The 17,847-nt window shown below is 43.6% G+C and overlaps 1 pseudogene; it reads left to right on the forward strand.

Moving 5' to 3' along the window:
* The first annotated feature begins 462 nt into the window (after positions 1 to 462).
* LOC128566522 (UV excision repair protein RAD23 homolog B-like) lies at positions 463 to 2,207 on the forward strand (annotated as a pseudogene).
* The last annotated feature ends 15,640 nt before the right edge of the window (positions 2,208 to 17,847 follow it).

Consider the following 17,847-nt stretch of genomic DNA (forward strand, 5'->3'; position numbering starts at 1 on the left):
AAGAAAAGTTGATGATTCATTCCAAAAGCCCTGGGGATGGAAGGGTGATGGTAAACCATCTGGAAAGGGGCAAGGAAGCCTAATACGAAACTATCACAGCAATCTTAAACCACCAGCAAAGAGTCTTGTCTAAACTTGATGGATCGCTGATTTTTTTTTTTTTTTTTTTCAGAATGATTTTAGCTGAAAGAAGACTGTTAGATCCAAAATTCTTTTCCCTCTGCCCTAATTTGGGAAGTGGGAGGTCGGAACCATATTCATTTTTGAAATATTCAGATAGTAAGAAGTGTTTGGATGGAAGATTACCCTGAAGTTTCATAATTGTAGTTTTTCTGAAAGTATTACATGTGATCGTGATTTTTTTTTTAAGGGGCCACCACCCTAGGCAAAATTTTATGGAAGAAAGTAGAAACTTAAAAAAAAAAAAATGATGGAGCAGGTAAGGGGGGGCATGTCCCGGCCATGACAGCGGCGACCACCCTGCGGAGAGCTAGCGGAGTCCCTGCTGGCCTGCCCGCGTCCCTCGTGCCTCCTGCAGACTCAGTGGCCAGCGCCCTGCGGTCCGAGCTCTCTGGGAAGGCTGCAGTCACGCAGCCTGGGGCCCAGCGGACCCTCCAGCAGCAGACCTTCAAGATAGACCTGGACAGCACTGAAAGAGGAGATTGAATCTCAAAAGGGGAAAGATGCCTTCCCAGTAGCAGGTCAAAAATTAACTTATGCAGGTAACATCCTCAATGATGATACTGTCTAAAAGAGTATGATGAGAATATTTCAGATTGTATATGAAACCAGCACATTGTACCCCTTGATTGCACTAACGTACACAGCTATGATTTAACAATAAAAAAACTAAAAAAAAGGGCGGTGCCTGTGGCTCAAGGAGTAGGGCACCGGTCCCATATGCTGGAGGTAGCGGGTTCAAACCCAGCCCCAGCCAAAAACCACAAAAAAAAAAAAAAAAAAAACTAAAAAAAGAATTACAAATATGTAGGTAACTATAAAGACTTCTTTCACCTCTTCTATTCTACATTTTCTGAATGTGTTAGTGAAAACAGTCATACAAAATAAAAAAATAAAATAAAATAACTGGCAAAAAAAAAAGAATATGAAATTGATGAGAAAAACTGCATGATGGTTATGGTGACACAATGTTCAGCCCAAAGCAGTAGCAACACCAGCACCAGCTGCAACTCAGCAATCAAATCCTGTCACCACCACACCAGTTACTTCTTGGTAACAACTGTGGCTCAGGCCCTAACCCCTGCCCTGGCTCCTGTGTCTACGCCTGCGTCCGTTACTCCAGCATCAAAAACGACATCTGCTGAGCCTGCACCTGCTAGCGCAGCTAAACAAGAGAAACCCGCAGAAAAGCCAGCACAGACACCAGCGGCTACCAGCCCAACACCAGTTGATGGTACATCAGGAGATTCCTCTCGGTGGAAACTTTTTTTTTCTTTTTTCTTTTTTCTTTTTTTTTTTGCGGTTTCTGGCTGGGGCTGGGTTTGAACCCGCCACCTCCAGCATATGGGGCCGGCACCCTACTCCACTGAGCCGCAGGCTCAAGTGCACCTGTCTGTCAGACAGGTCAGTCTTATGAGAATTTGGTAACTGAGATCATGTCAGTGGGTTATGAAGGGGAGCAAGTAATTGCAGCCCTGAGAGCCAGTTTCAACCACTTGGACAGACAGTGGAATATCTTTTAATGGGCATCCTGGAGATAAAGTCAGGCTGTGGTTGATGCTCCTCAGGAGGCTGGCCTGGGGACTCCTCAGTCTGGGGTAGTGACGGCTGCAGCAGCAACTCCCACAGCAACAATTACAACAACACGTTCTGGAGGATGTCCCCTTGAACTTGTGCAGAATCAGCCTCAATTTCGACAGATGAGACAAATTATTCAACAAAATCCTTCCTGGCTTCCAGCATCGCTACAGCAGATAGGCAGAGAGAATCCTCAGTTACTGCAGCAAATTAACCAACACCAGGAGCATTTTATTCAGGTGTTAAATGAACCAGTTCAAAAAGCTGGTGGTCAGGGAAGAGGAGGCGGCGGCAGCGGAGGACCTGCAGGAGCTGGAAGCGGGAGAAAAGCGATAGAAAGGTCAAAGGCATTAGGATTTCCTGAAGGACTTTTTGGATATTTTGCTTGTAAGAAGAATGAGAATTTGGCTGCCAATTTTCTTCTACAGCAGAACTTTGGTGAAGATTGAAAGGGACTTTTTCTATCTCACACAGCCCACCAGTGCATTGCACTAACTTTGTTCACTGGATTGTCTGACTTGGGCGCATATCCACAATACTTGGTATAAGGCAGGAGAATGTCGGGGGTGGGGAGAGAGAGATCTAGGACACAGGGCAGGGATAACTACGGTGCATGTCTGCCGCAATTAGCCAATGCTGGGACTCCACGCAGTGTATAAACTACTGTACAACCAAAAATCAGCTTTTGCAGGCCTTTATTTCTTCTATAAGACAGTAGGTAACTTTTCCTAGGTTTCACTCTTTTTAGAGTACTAGATCCAGAAACTGAGTGTAATGCCCTGCTTTGTATTTCTTTGACTTAACATCAGTTTCAGAAAGAATCTTTGCTACCTAGAATTTACAGTCTCTATTTCATGGCAACACTGGATAATGGCTTTGTGAAATTTTTAAAAATGTTATAGCATCTGTAAACAGAAACGTCAAATTATTGACGGTTGCTGCTCCACAAATAATTATAAAATTAATGGTAAGGAAGCCCATTCTTTCTTAATTTTTTTTTTTTTTTTGCCGGGGCTGGGTTTGAACCCACCACCTCCGGTATATGGGGCCAGTGCCTTACTCACTGAGCCACAGGCGCCACCCCATTCTTTCATGTTAAATACTTGGAGTGGAGGGGAGAAAGGGAACCTTTTCTTAAGATGAAAATAAGTACTGCTATTTTTAAATTTCTTTTTTTATAACTCAGAATTATAATTGTATGTTTGTTTATTTTTATTCAATCATAGCTGTGTACATTAATGCAATCATGGGGTACCATGCACTGGTTTTATATACAATTTGAAATATTTTCATCAAACTGGTTAGCATAGCCTTCCTGGCATTTTCTTAGTTATTGTGTTAAGAAATATAACACATTAATATTATATACATATAATGTGTTATTAATATTATGTAATATTAATATAATATAATGTATTATATTCTACATTTAGTAAGTTTCACATGTACCCTTGTAAGATGCACCATAGGTGTGGTCCCACCAATCACCCTCCCTGCACCCTTCCTTCCCCCGCCCCTCCCTTCCCTTTCCCCTTTCCCCACATTCTTAGGCTATAATTGGGTTATAGCTTTCATATGAAAGTGGGGCTGAGTACATTGGATACTTTTTCTTCTATTCTTGAGATACTTTGCTAAGAAGAATATGTTACAGCTCCATCCATGTAAATATGAAAGAGGTAAAGTCTCCATCTTTCTTTAAGGCTGTATAATATTCCATGGTGTACATATACCACAATTTATTAATCCATTCGTGGATCGATGGGCACTTGGGCTCTTCCATGACTTAGAAATTATGAATTGGGCTGCAATAAACATTCTGGTACAAATATCTTTGTTATAATGTGATTTTTGGTCTTTTGGATATATACCTAGTAGAGTGATTGTAGGATTGAATGACAGGTCTATTTTTAGATCTCTGAGTGTTCTCCAAACATCTATCCAAAAGGAATGTATTAGTTTGCATTCCCACCAACAGTGTAGAAATGTTCCCCTTTCTCCACATCCACGCCAACATCTCTGGTCTTGAGATTTTGTGATATGGGCTAGTTAGATGATATCTCAAAGTAGTTTTGATTTGCATTTCTCTGATGATTAAGGATGATGAGCATTTTTTCATATGTTTGTAGGCCGTGCGCCTGTCTTTTTCAGAGAAGTTTCTCTTCAAGTCCCTTGCCCATCCTGAGGATCACTTGTTCTTTTCTTGCTAATATGTTTGAGTTCTCTGTAGATTCTGGTTATTAAACCTTTGTCAGATACATAACCTGCAAATATCTTCTCCCATTCTGAGGGCTGTCTGCTTGCTTTACTTACTATGTTCTTGGCTGTGCAGAAGCTTTTTAGTTTGATCAGGTCCCAGTAGTATATTTTTGAAGCTGCTTCAATTGCCCTGGGGAGTCCTCCTCATAAAATATTCACCCAGGCTGATTCCTTCAAGAGTTTTCCCTGCACTTTCTTCTGGTAGTTTTATAGTTTCACGTCTTAAGTTTAAATCTTTAATCTAGTGAGAGACTATCTTAGTTAAGGGTGAAAGGTGTGGGTCCAGTTTCAGTCTTCTACAGGTCACCAGCCAATTCACCCAGCATCATTTGTAAAATAAAGAATCTTTTCCCCACTGAGTATTTTTAATTGGCTTATCAAAGATCAAATAATGATAAGTAGCTGGGTTCATCTCTTCTGTTCTCTATTCTGTTTCCTACATCTACCTCTCTGTTTTTTTTTTTCTTTCTGTGGAGACAGAGTCTCACTTTATCACCCGTGGTAGAGTGTCACACAGCTCACAACAACCTCCATCTCCTGGGCTTAGGCGATTCTCTTGTCTCAGCCTCCCGAGTAGCTGGGACCACAGGCTCCTGCCACAATGCCCAGCTATTTTTGTTGTTGTTGTTGTTGTTGTTGTTGCAGTTTGGCTGGGGCCAGATTTGAACCCGCCACTCTCTGTATATGGGGCCGGTGCTGTGCCCACTGAGCCACAGGTGCCGCCCTTTTACCTCTCTGTTTTTGTGCCAGTACCATGCTGTTTTGATCGCTATCGATTTATAGTATAGTCTGAGGTCTGAGTGTGATTCCTCCTGCTTTGTTTTTATTTCAGAGTAATGTCTTGGCTATTCGAGTTTTTTTTCTGATTCCATATAAAACGAAGTATTATTTTCTCAAGATTTTTAAAGTATGACAGTGGAGCTTTCATAGGGATTGCATTAAAATTGTAGATTGCTTTGGGTAGTATGAACATTTTAACAATGTTGATTCTTCCCAGCCATGAGCAAGGTATGTTTTTCCATTTGTTAACATTTTCAGCTTTTCTTTTCTTTGAGTTTCATAGTTCGCTATATAGAGATCTTTCACGTCCTTTGTTAGATAAACTCCCAAATATTTCATCTTCTTTGGCACTACTGTGAAAGGAAGAGAGTCCTTGACTGTTTTTTCAGCTTCACTATTGTTGGTATATATAAAGGCTACTGATTCATGAATATTGATTTTGTAACCTGAGATGCTGCTGTATTCCTTGATCACTTCTAAGAGTTTTGTAGTAGAATCCCTGGTGTTTTCCAGATATACAATCACATCATCTGGGAAGAGTGAAAGTTAGATCTCTTCTGACCCTATATGGATACCCTTGATTGCCTTTTCTTCCCTAATTGCGATGGCTAAAACTTCCATTACAATGTTAAAGAGCAGTGGAGACAGTGGGCAACCTTGCCTGGTTCCTGATCTGAGTGGAAATTATTTCAATTTAATTCCATTCAATACGATATTGGCTGTGGGTTTGCTGTAGATGGCTCTGTCAGTTTAAAAAATGTCCCTTGTATACCTATTTTCTTAAGTGTTCTGATCATGAAGGGATGCTGGATATTATCAAAAGCTTTTCTGCATCAATTGAGAGAATCATATGGTCTTTGTTTTTTAATTTGTTTATGTGCTGAATTACATTTATAGATTTACGTATATTGAACCAGCCTTGAGACCCTGGGATAAAACTGAGTTGGTCATAATGTATAATTTGTTTGATGTGTTGCTGGATTCTGTTTGTTAGGATCTTGTTGAATATTTTAGCATCAATATTCATTAGTGATATTGGTCTATAATTTTCTTTTCTTGTTGGGTCTTTTCCTGGTTTGGGGATCAAGGTGATGTTTGCTTCATAGAATGTGTTAGGTAATATTCCTTCTTTTTCTATATTTTAGAAAAGGTTGAGTAATATAGGTACTAATTCCTCTTTAAAGGTTTAGTAGAATTCTGATATGAGTCCATCTGGTCCCGGGCTTTTCTTTATAGGGAGATTTTGTATAGTTGATGCTATTTCAGAACTTGATATAGGCCTGTTCCACATTTCCACTTCACTCTGGCTAAGTCTTGGAAGATGACGTGCTTCCAAGTATTGGTCAATTTCCTTCAGATTTTCATATTTCTGAGAATAAAGTTTCTTGTAATATTCATTAAGGATTTTTTTAATTTCTGAGGAGTCTATTGTTATTTCATCTTTGTCATTTCTGATTGATGACTTAGAGATTTTACTCTTTTTTTCCTGGTTAGGTTAGCCAAAGGTTTATCTGTTTTATTGACTTAAAATTCCTTGATGACTGAGGATGACCCTTCTAACATGATTTGAAAAGGTGTACCAGAATAGGCAGAGTTATTTTCCGGTTTACATTTTTTTTGTTGGGGGGGGGTCAAATTGGTAGGTGTGTCTAATTACTGTTTATGTCATTGTTACATTGCAGTACAAGTTTTAAAACAACAACAACAACAAAAAAATGATGGAATCTAAAATCTAAGACCGGAGCCATCTAAGTAGGTGGAGTAGACAGCTGCCCAGGGCAAAGCCCAGAAGCTCCTCCCACTGTTTGCGTGTTTATGCCTGAAACTTTGAAAATCAGCAATTTGTTTTCCTGGATTAAGACTTCATCTGTTCAAATACTAACAGTCCTGCTCAGGATCGCACATTCAAGTTTCTGGGTCATTTTTACCCTAACTATCTCGGCCTTGCTGGTTTCAGGTCTATCAGGTTTGGCACAAAGCAAGTGAACCCTGGCTCGGGGCAGAGGAGGCTGTCTGCTGAGGGCTCAGCCACAAATGCCCTTGAAGGAGCATTTCAAAGATCCTCAGAAGACCAGCTAAAGCAGAGAAGGGAATCTGAAAACATTTCCCTCTGCACTAGTGGTTCTCAACCTTCCTAATGCCGCGACCCTTTAATATAGTTCCTCGTGTTGTGGTGACCCCCAACCATAACATTATTATCGTTGCTACTTCATAACTGTCATTTTGCTACTGTTATGAATTGTAATGTAAATATCTGATGCGCAGGATGGTCTTAGGCGACCCCTGTGAAAAGGGTCGTTCGACTCCCAAAGGGGTCGTGACCCTCAGGTTGAGAACCGCTGCTCTAGAGGGACTGACGTCTTTCTGCTCTGCATCCTGGGGGAGCCTAAGGTTGATACGTGGGGGATTCTAAGGAAGCCCACACAGTTGATTCTCAGGTCACTAAACCCCAGTCTGGATTATCATAGCAGTTCATCCCCCAGCAACAACCAAAACCACTCACTGAACTTTACTTAATATCTATTGTTGCTGCATAACAACCAGAGATGTTCTGATGTCTTTATCATTTTAAAAGATTTTCTATAAATTACTTCTGACAGGGAGGAATTAATCTTCCTCCCCCACAATTTTATAAAGGAGTAAAATCAGTGCTGCTGTGTGTGGAGGAGCCCAGCCTGGCTGCTATCTGTTAGGCTTTCTGGACCAGTGTTGCTAATGCTCCATGGTTACCTCTCGGCAATAACAGTAATAGTTTATTTTAATTTCTCACCGTTTTACGTAGTTATTTCTTTTATGTAATTTTCAAAACACTTTAGTACCTAGGAAGGGATAAAAAGGGACTTCATGAAGTTTGGCTCATTATGCCATTTTTTTTTTCTTTTTTTGAGACAGAGTCTCACTTCGTCACCCTCAGTAGAGTGCTGTGGTGTCACAGCTCACAGCAACCTCCAGCTCTTGGGCTTAGGCGATTCTCTTGCCTCATCCTCCCGAGTAGCTGGGACTACAGGTGCCCACCACAATGCCTGGCTATTTTTTTGTTGCAGTTTGGCCGGGGCTGGGTTCGAACCCGCCACCCTCGGCATATGGGGCTGGCGCCCTACCCACTGAGCCACAGGTGCTGCCCTCATTTTGCCATTTAAAAATGTTTTACAGTGTGTACACATATCTTACTACTTAAAGTTATGGTATGGCTGTTCAGCAAAAGTCCTCTTGGCTTGTAAAGATCACCAGGTTGTCCCATCGTCATTAATTTAATTACCCTCCTGTATTTAGCACTGATGATGTAGCAGGTACCTAAATGACACCAAAGCCACAGAGCTGAGGTTTGCCGTCCAGACCTCAAGTTGCTGGGTCTAGACAGTGCATGGACACAGGCAAATTACTGTCTGCTAAGAACACGACCGGAGTTTGGGGACGATAGTGGGAGGTTCCTCACCCATGCTAGGGCATTAGGAAAGCTTTTCTGTGGGTATATAATATCCGAGCTGAGTGTTTAAAGGATGTGAGTAATGGTAGAAATTAACTAGATAAAGATGTCAAGGAGGAATGTTCCAGGCAGAGGGGATGGCGCATGAGATAGTTGAGTGGATGCCTATCAGCCATAGGCAGAGCATGTTTTCCTTCCCATCTGCCTCTGCAGCAAAGGGCCCAAGCCCAATGCTCACTCAGCACAGCAAGAATGCCGGGGGCAGGGCAGGGACTCACAGCTGGAGGGGATTAAGGCAAGCACCACACTGGCTTCGACAATATCTACACCATAAAAAGTAATCTAAGAGGATAAAACAAGACACAAAGAACGTGAGCATTTAAGAAATGAAGTTACATAATTAGTTGGACATATGTATTTCATTTAGTGACTTTCCAATATTATCTTTATTGAATTGTTCTAAAGGAGTTTCTCTGTTCTTCCTTTTAAAACTCACCATTGAAGAATACTAACACAGAGCGGCGCCGGTGGCTCAGTGAGTAGGGTGCCGGCCCCATATACGGAGGGTGGCGGGTTCAAACCCAGCCCCAGCCAAACTGCAACAAAAAATAGCCTGACGTCGTGGCGGGTGCCTGTAATCCCAGCTACTTGGGAGGCTGAGGCAAGAGAATCACCTAAGCCCAGGAGTTGGAGGTTGTTGTGAGCTGTGACATCACAGCACTCTACCGAGGGCGATATTTAAGACTCTGTCTCTAAAAAAAAAGAAAGAAAACTAATACAGTATTGTTCCATTCTGAAATATCTATTCCAGATGGATTCTACCAACCGTCTATGAGACCACTGACTTGGTTCCAGCTGGGGATGAGACACTTGAGTAGATGCCTATAGACCTCTCAGAGAAAAGGCGCTGAAAACTGTAGTATTAACCTCAGAATAGCGATGATTTACTATAGCATCTTCTTTTGTCAAATGGATATTTGGGAGAAAAATCTATTTTGTACTGACAAACAAATTGATTGATTTAGAAAATGAATCCAAGTCGTTGGATTCTGATTCCACATTCTTTTCAGGGAGAAGGCATGACCTTGGGCAAGGTGGGCTCAAGGACAAGGCATGACCTTGGGCCAGGTGGGCTCAGGGAGGAGGCATGACCTTGGGCCAGGTGGGCAGTCTTTTGCTGAGAGCAATTCTGGGAGGACACAGGTAACGGCTGTGAGTCACTATCATTTCCAACCCCCAGGGCAATGAGCTCCACAGTCCTGAAGAAGGCAACCTCCAAAGCCTAGCGCTTGCCAATGAGGTCTTTGGATGCGTCCTCTTCACTCTTCCTACTAGTTAACAAGACCATTATTGATAGATTCAGTTTATTTATTTTTATTATTTTTAAGTCTCACTTTGTTGCCGTCGGTAGAGTGCTATGGGGTCATAGCTCACAGCAGCCTCAAACTTTTAGGCTCAAGCAATTCTCTTGTCTCAGCCTCCCAAGTAGCTGGGATGACAGGCGCCTGCCACAACCCCCAGCTACTTTTAGAGATAAGGTTTCTCTCTGGCTTAGGCTGGTCTCGAACCTGTGAGCTCAAGGCGATCCACCCGCCTCGGCCTCCCAGAGTCCTAAGATTATAGGTATGAGCCACTGCGCCTGGCCTGATTTTCAATTTATACTGGGCTGAAAAGACTTATAACCTGTAGCATATTGCTAAGACCCTATCAGGAACTCAATAATATTTATTGACAGAAATCAAATAAATTAATTATAACATTAGCTATGATTTGAGAGGGTAACTTATAGAATGACATTTCCTCCCTTGAATAAAGCTATAACTTGAAATTAGGAATATGATTTACAATGTTAAAGATAATAAAATCTTAATATTAGAAAACCTCTTTGCTTTCTGATTGTTTTTTACCTACATCAGTGTGGAGGGTAAGGGAGAGGAGATGAGAAACCAACTTGTGATGAGAAGAGGAAGGAACATCAGACTAAATCCATGGATACGACTTGCATGAAAGGCTTCCCTGTTGTCCTAATTAATTGCGCAGAAGCCTAAGAGGGAAAATCCCTACCAACTTCTAAGTTACCTTAATATCCTTGTTCATTTCTAGCACCAAGGGATACAAAGTGAATAAATTAAATCAATATCCTTGAAACATAATAATTATTATTATTTTTTTTGAGATGGAGTTTCACTCTGTTGCACTGGATAGAGTACCAGGGAGCCATCTTAGCTCACAGCAACCTAAGGATCTTGGGCTCAAGAGATCCTCTTGCCTCAGTTTCCCCAGGCAGCTGGGACTACGGGTGCTTCTCCTATGCTCAGCTAACCATTTTTTTTTTTTTTTTTTAGAGACAGAGTCTCACTTTATCGCCCTTAGTAGAGTGCCATAGCGCTACAGCTCACAGCAACCTCCAATTCCTGGGCTTAGGCGATTCTCCTGCCTCAGCCTCTGGAGTAGCTGGGACTACAGGCACCTGCCAGAACGCCTGGCTTTTTTTGTTGCAGTTTGGCCAGGACCGGGTTTGAACCCGCCACCCTTGGTATATAGGGCCGGTGCCCTACCCACTGAGCCATAGGCACCACCCTAGTTTTTCTTTCTTTCTTTTTTCTTTCTTAGGCACCACCCTAGTTTTTCTTTCTTTCTTTCTTTTTTTTCAGTTTTTCTATTTTTCATAGAGACGGGTCTTGCTTTTACTCAGGCTGGTCTTGAACTCCTGAGCTCAAGCAATCCACCTGCCCCAGCTCCCACAGAGTGCTGGGATTATAGGCATGAGCCACTGTGCCCATTGAAACATACATTTTAAAACGTTAAACTTTTTATCTCCTTGAAAGTTTCTTTTTTTCATTAAGAAATAGGATTAAAGAAAATCTTCACATTTAAGGCAGGGTGAAGACTTGAAGTCAGAAGGATACAAGACTGAACTATCAGATATTGTATGTCATTTACTAAAAATGTGGGTTTGTACTGAACAGCTCAGATGTTCTCACTCCATCTGGAAGATTATTTGTGCCAAAGGGATGCTGGTGTACTTATGTACTGTTGTCTATGTGCACAAAAAAACTTAGGGGCCAGGCAAAGACATTCCCAAGTTTTAGTTTGTCCAGTGCTCTGGACAAGGAGCAACCTTTCTGAATAGCGGTAACAGCAGAGAGCTGGACATCACACTAGCATCAAGAACGGCAATGAAAGGCTTTCTGTGTCACTGAAGCGTCCCCTTGGCAGGCCCAGCTGCAGCTGTTAATGTTTGGGCAGCATTCAAAATGGGCAGATGTGTGGCTGTGGCCCCTTCGCAGGGCTTCTCCGTCTCAGGGGTAGTGGTTTTGCAAGAGCCTGTCTCTTCTGTTCCATGACTTCTCAAAATGCAAAATAATGGACTAGTTGAAGCGTCCACCTAAGCTTTGCTTCATAAGACTATCATCTATATATTCATTCAGAACTCAAAATGATGTTCATAGAATTTCAGGGGTTTTTCGCATTTTTTTTAGTTTCCTAAACAACATAATACAAAGGAAAAGTACCTTCCCAGCAGTGGGGAGGGGGCGGAGCTGGTGTTCCCCAGGGCCTTTGGCTGGGATTCCAGAACCAGTATGCACTCCAGCAACGCCGAAATAAGGCAAATACACTCACCCCGCCCCCCAAACCACCACATTCCACTCATGTAATGAAGTCACATTCTGAATTTTCCTCCTTCTCTTTTCTTTGAATGACATTAAGTATCAACTGAGTTTCCTTCACTGAGTCCCCTTCTTTTATCAGGAGTATGTAGACATGAGAAGGAAACCATTTGCGATTTGTTATCCTATAGACAAAGTCGCCAAGCAATTATCTTGTCTATGAGTTATTACGGTACCACACAGATGGATAAGTGCTTATCTAGGCCAACAAAACAAAACACCCCTCAAAAACCTTTTAGGAAAGAATTCTGTAAGGGGACTGTTTCCTTGGTTTAATCTACTCCAGAAACATAGATTTTGACTTGAATAGATATTGCCCACGTTGGCCAAATATATCTGATACTAATATCAGAAGGGTTTAACTTGGAATTTCACAAAGGTCACAACAAGATTTGTTGACAATGAAGTTACTCTCTAGAATTATAACTGTATAGTACAGAAATATACAATTTGCTTTGTCTTATTTTTCCCCAAAACAAATTAAAAGGCTTCTGATATGATTCTCCAGATCTTTCTACTGAAATCTCTTAGAATGGTTTTAAAAGAACTTTATGCTTTCCAAATATGTAGTGAAAACCTTCCAGCAAATTTTTTTTTTTTTTTTGGTGGGGGAAGGGGAAGGAACTTTAATCAGTGCATCTTACACAGCTGTCAGCTGCCCTCAGCCCAGACCACAGGTCTCCATAACAGGCCCCTTCTCTGCACGCCATGCTCTCAAGTATCTCTCTGGTCTCCGTTCCATCAGAGTCTGACATCTCAGACCGCAGGTCTCCGTAACAGGCCCCTTCTCTGCACGCCATGCTCTCAAGGGTGTCTCTGGTCTCCGTTCCATCGGAGTCTGACATCGCAGACCACAGGTCTCCGTAACAGGCCCCTTCTCTGCACGCCATGCTCTCAAGGATCTCTCTGGTCTCCGTTCCATCGGAGTCTGACATCTCAGACTGCAGGTCTCCGTAACAGGCCCCTTCTCTGCACGCCATGCTCTCAAGGATCTCTCTGGTCTCCGTTCCATCGGAGTCTGACATCTCAGACCGCAGGTCTCCGTAACAGGCTCCTTCTCTGCACGCCATGCTCTCAAGGATCTCTCTGGTCTCCGTTCCATTGGAGTCTGACATCTCAGACTGCATCTTTCTCCCCAAGTTCACTACTGCCTGAATCAGTGAACTTGTTTCCGTTTTCCTGGTACCCACCACGAAGGCCTTTGCTCTCATGTCCAGTTATGAATTCCTGTAGCCTAACTCAAGTCAACTTGATTCTCCATTTGCAAAAAAGGTATTCTCTGAGGTTGAGGGTCCATGCACAGCATTTTGCATACTCTTTGGAAAGCGGTGATTCACATGTCTCATGGTCATCTAGGCTGGGTAGTTCTCAACCACTGTCTATAGCACTGAATCCTGGTCAAGCCTGAGAAATGGTTTTTCAAACACCACATTTAAATGCATATTGACCATATCCCCGATAGCCAAGGACATGTGTGTAATGCTGGACAAAGCTTCATTAGTTCAGAAGTAGAAGCTGCTCTCTTTCCTTTCACTGTGCAAATACTGATATATTTCCCAGGAGACACTAGATAGTGAAACAGTACTTTCTATGTTTTGCCCTTATAATTCGTAGAGTTGACTCTAGAAGGAGAAGAGTGCCTCTTATCCACAAAAGCAACTGTGAGCAGGGCTGACGTGATGCTGGTTATCCTGACTCAGCCGCCCTAACTGTCCTGATACCTGGCTTATAATTCAAATATTTTCCTTCTCTACTGGTTTTAGGTTTTAGGGATAATGTTTTAATTCTTCCAAGTCCACATTTACCCATTTACTACCCCTAACCACAGAATATTGACCAACTGAGTATGTGAGAGTATTTACGTGGGTTTACTTTCATCTGGAACGCCCACCTCCTCATCATGTCTGCTTATAATTCCATGTGCAACCGGTCCCATCAAAACTGTGACCTCTAGCGCTGCCACTCCCCTGCAGTCTCAGCTCTCAGCTCCTGCCTTCCATTCTGTAAACCCTTGCTCATGCCGTCTACTTGTCCTTTGCTAAAGACCCTTTGCTCTGTGTCCGGTCTTGCTCCTCATCAACCCCCCCGAACATGACCATGGTGGTTGTTCATTTTCTGTGTCAGCTCAACAGATACCTGCTAAAACATTTTTTACACATGTGTCTGTGAGAATGTTTCTGGAAGGGATAAGCATTTGAATTAGTAGCTGAATAAAGAGGCTCCACCATCACCAATGTGAGCAAGGATCATCCAATCCATTGAGGGCCTCAACAGAAGAAAACAGATGGAGGGAAATGAATTTTCCTTCTATTTTAGTGGAGATGTTCATCTTCTCCTGTCCTCAGACATTGGTTCTCCTGGTTCTGGGGCCTTCAGACTCAGACTGGGATTTATATCTTCAGCTCTCCTGGTTCTCGGGCCTTTGGACTGAGGCTGGATCGCGCCACCAGCTTCCTTGTTTTCCTTGCTGATGGCAGACTGTGTGACTGCTCAGCCTTCGTAATCGCGTGAGCTGACTCCTGTCATCCCCCTCTCTATAGGCGTGTGTGTGTGTGCGCACGTCCATGTAATGCAGTTACAACCGTGCACCACACAGTGGCTTGAACTCAACGGTAGACTACATACATGACTACAGTCCCGTAAGATTATAATACCATACTTTTCACCGTACCTTTTGTTTGTTTACATATGTTTAGCTATACAAACACTTCCCCCTGTGTTACAATGACTTACAACAGTCAGTGCAGAAACATGCTGTACCCATGGGCAGCCACGTAGCAAGTGTGTGGTAGGCTATCCACTTAGGTCTCTGTAAGAACATTCTATGATGTCCCACAGAGACAAAATCAGCTACCATGCACTTCACAGAGAGCGTCCTGGTCACTAAGTCATGCTTGACTATGTGAGGACACACCATTGGTTCTGGTTCTCGGTTAACCCTGACCAATACCATCACCAGACTATTTCTTGCTCCCACAGGTGATTTCGCCAGGGCCTTGCTCACCTTTGCCTGAGCCTCGGGGAAACTCACCTTCACACCCTGACGCTCTCACTTGTCTAGACATGCGCCCCCTTTGCACAGGCCGTCTCCTGGCTAGGACGCCCTTCCTTGTCTCTGCATCCTGGAGCACCTGTGAGTCCTTGGAGCACACTCAGCACGTTCAGTTTCCCTCATCATCAGTGAGTCCCCTGCTCCTCCACTGTGTCTAGTAACTGTTACTCGTTATCAGCTAGCTCTGTCCCTCCAAGTTACTGCTGTTGGCTGTCATATTACGGTAGTCCTCCCCTACTATGGTTTCTCTTTCCGTGGTTTTGTTACCTGTGGTCAACTGTGGTTGGAAGACATAAAATGGAAAATCTCAGAAGTAAACGATCCGTAAGTTCTGAATTGCCCACCGTCCTGAGCATCACTATGAAGTCTTGAGTGTCCTGCTCGGGCCTGCTCCAAACTGCCCAGGCTGTGAACCGTCTGTGCTCTGTGCCAGGTGAATCCCTTATTAGTTGTCTCCATTATCAGATCGACTGCCACACTGTCACAGTGCTTGTGTTCCAGTCACTCTGATTTGGTTTAATAATAGCCCTAAAGCACAAGAGCAGTGATGCTGGCAACTGGGATAAGGCAAACAGAAGCCATTAAGTTCTTCCTTTAAATGAAAAGGTAAAATTCATTGATTTAATAAGGAAACAAACAAAAAAAATTGTATGTCGAGGTTGCTGAGATCTATGGTAAGAATGAATCTTCTGTCTGTGATATTGTGAAGAAGGAAAAAGAAATTCATGCATAGGTTTGGTGCTGCCTATGGTTTTGAGCGTCCCTGGGGGCTTGGAGTGTATCCCTCATGGGTAAGAGAGGATTGCTACTTAGAGAACGTTTGTGTTTCTGTGTCTGCTTCTCCATTATACTTAGATTTCTTGACATCAGGACCTTTGCAATTTTTTGATCCCTAATTTCTAGCATAGCACCTAGAACGTAAGAGGTCTTCATCTGCTCAGAGGAGAAGGTGACGGGAGAGGGCGGTCTCGGGATGCTGGACCCTCTGTGCCACCCTGTCTCATCTCTTCTTTCCCACACCTATCTTTTTGGTATTTTTCCAACACTCCATGGGCCCCTTGGCCTTCCTGTCATTCTGGAACGTTCTTTTGCTGATACGTGTGCAGGCGGCTCCTCCCTTGACTCCTCTCCTCCCCCAGCACCTCAGTGACCCTTCTCCTCACCTCCCTGTTGGATGTCAGCATGGGTATTCCTTAGCCTTCTCGCTACCTTCCTTTTCCCCTTAGCCCTCAGTGCTGTCCAGCAGAAACTTGATTTTGCTTATTTATTTCATTTATCATCTGTCTTCCGCATAGGCAGGACGTCTGTATGTCCTGGTCACTGCTGTACCACCTGCCACGTAGTGGACTCATGAAGACTTGTTGACTGAGTGAGTGTGCCCACTGGTGTGCAGCTGGCTTTCGTGTCTACGTGGGAAACACCTAATTTCTGGATGCCTTGCACGAGGACAGTTGCCGACACTAGCACCAGAACTGGCACTCTTCTGCTAGACCTCTTTCCACAGCTGGAAATTTGGCAACTGGGGCTGGGAGCACCTGATGTTCCTGGTACCCAGATGCTGGTACCCACAGAATCAGTGTTCTTCTTGGAAGTTAGCGTATTAGTCTGATCAGGTGCCAGCAAGAAACATCATAGACTGGTGCCTGAACAACAGAAATGGATCATCTGACCCTTCTGGAGCCCAGAAGTCTGAAATTAGCGTGCCAGTGTGGTTGGCACTGGCAAGGGCCTTCTTCTGGGTTGCAGCTGGCTTCCTTCTCAATGTATCTCCACATGGCGGAGAGAGCAAACTCTCTAATGTCTCCCATCATAAAGATTCCACCTTCATGACCTCACCTAACCCTAATCACTTCCCAAAGGCCCCATCTCCAAATACCATCACACCGGGGATTAGGGCCTCACCATATGGAATTTGAGGGGACACAACTTAGTACATAGCCGTTAGGTTTCCTGGGACCGGCAGGGTCAGATCCACCGATATGGGGCTCAGTTGGCTTTTAACACAGTAACATCCCATGATTTTTTTCTCTAACCAAAATGGACATAGAGTTCCAAATACTAAATTCTTTCTAGAAAAACGGACTGTATCTTATTCACATTTTGACAACTTCCTGCACGTGGAAACTTACAGATGTTGATGAGGGGTGCACAGAGCCTGTGGACGCTGAAACATTTGCCTCCCACTCTACACAGTGTGGTGACAGGTTTCACCTGCAGCCTACGGCAGGTCGGGGAGGCAAATGAATCTTACTTCTCCTTTCCACTCGAAGATGCTCCATTCTTAAGAACGTGGGTAGTTTACAAAGCCAATGCCAAAGGCTCTGTCTCTCCTGAAAGTCCGTCCATGGGCCCCAGTGGGAAGCTTTCCATATGCCCTCGCAGACGTCTCAGCTGTGGTCACCCATCAGGATGGTGACCGAGGATGGGGGGGAAGAGGGTGCAAGTGAGTCTCTGCCAATTATTTCTGCTGTAAGACCAGACTACAGCTGACCGTGGGTCGCTTGCATGCATTTCCTCATGGGTCATGAAAGGAAGGTGGCCTTTGAGACAGGAAAGTCAGCTTGCCTTCACCAAGTTACGTGACCAGGACGTGTCATTTATACTCCCTGGGACTTGGTTTTCTCAACTTAAAATGTTAGACCAAATTCCTTTAAACTTTAATCTTCCGTGACAATGGCCCATTTCTACAAAGCAAGTGAAAACTTCATGTGTTTAACCTATACAGCGATGAGGAAAGGGGGGCTGCTAGCCAGCAGCTCATGGATTACAATGTGCTCCTTTTGGAGAAAAATGTAGGTTGGGGCCCAACACAGTGGCTCATGCCTGTGATCCCAGCACTCTGGGAGGCTGAGGCGGATGGATTGCCTGAGTTCAGGAGCTCGAGACCAGCCTGAGCTAGAGCG

This window comes from Nycticebus coucang, chromosome 15 (assembly GCF_027406575.1).
Source record: "Nycticebus coucang isolate mNycCou1 chromosome 15, mNycCou1.pri, whole genome shotgun sequence".
Lineage (NCBI taxonomy): Eukaryota > Metazoa > Chordata > Mammalia > Primates > Lorisidae > Nycticebus > Nycticebus coucang.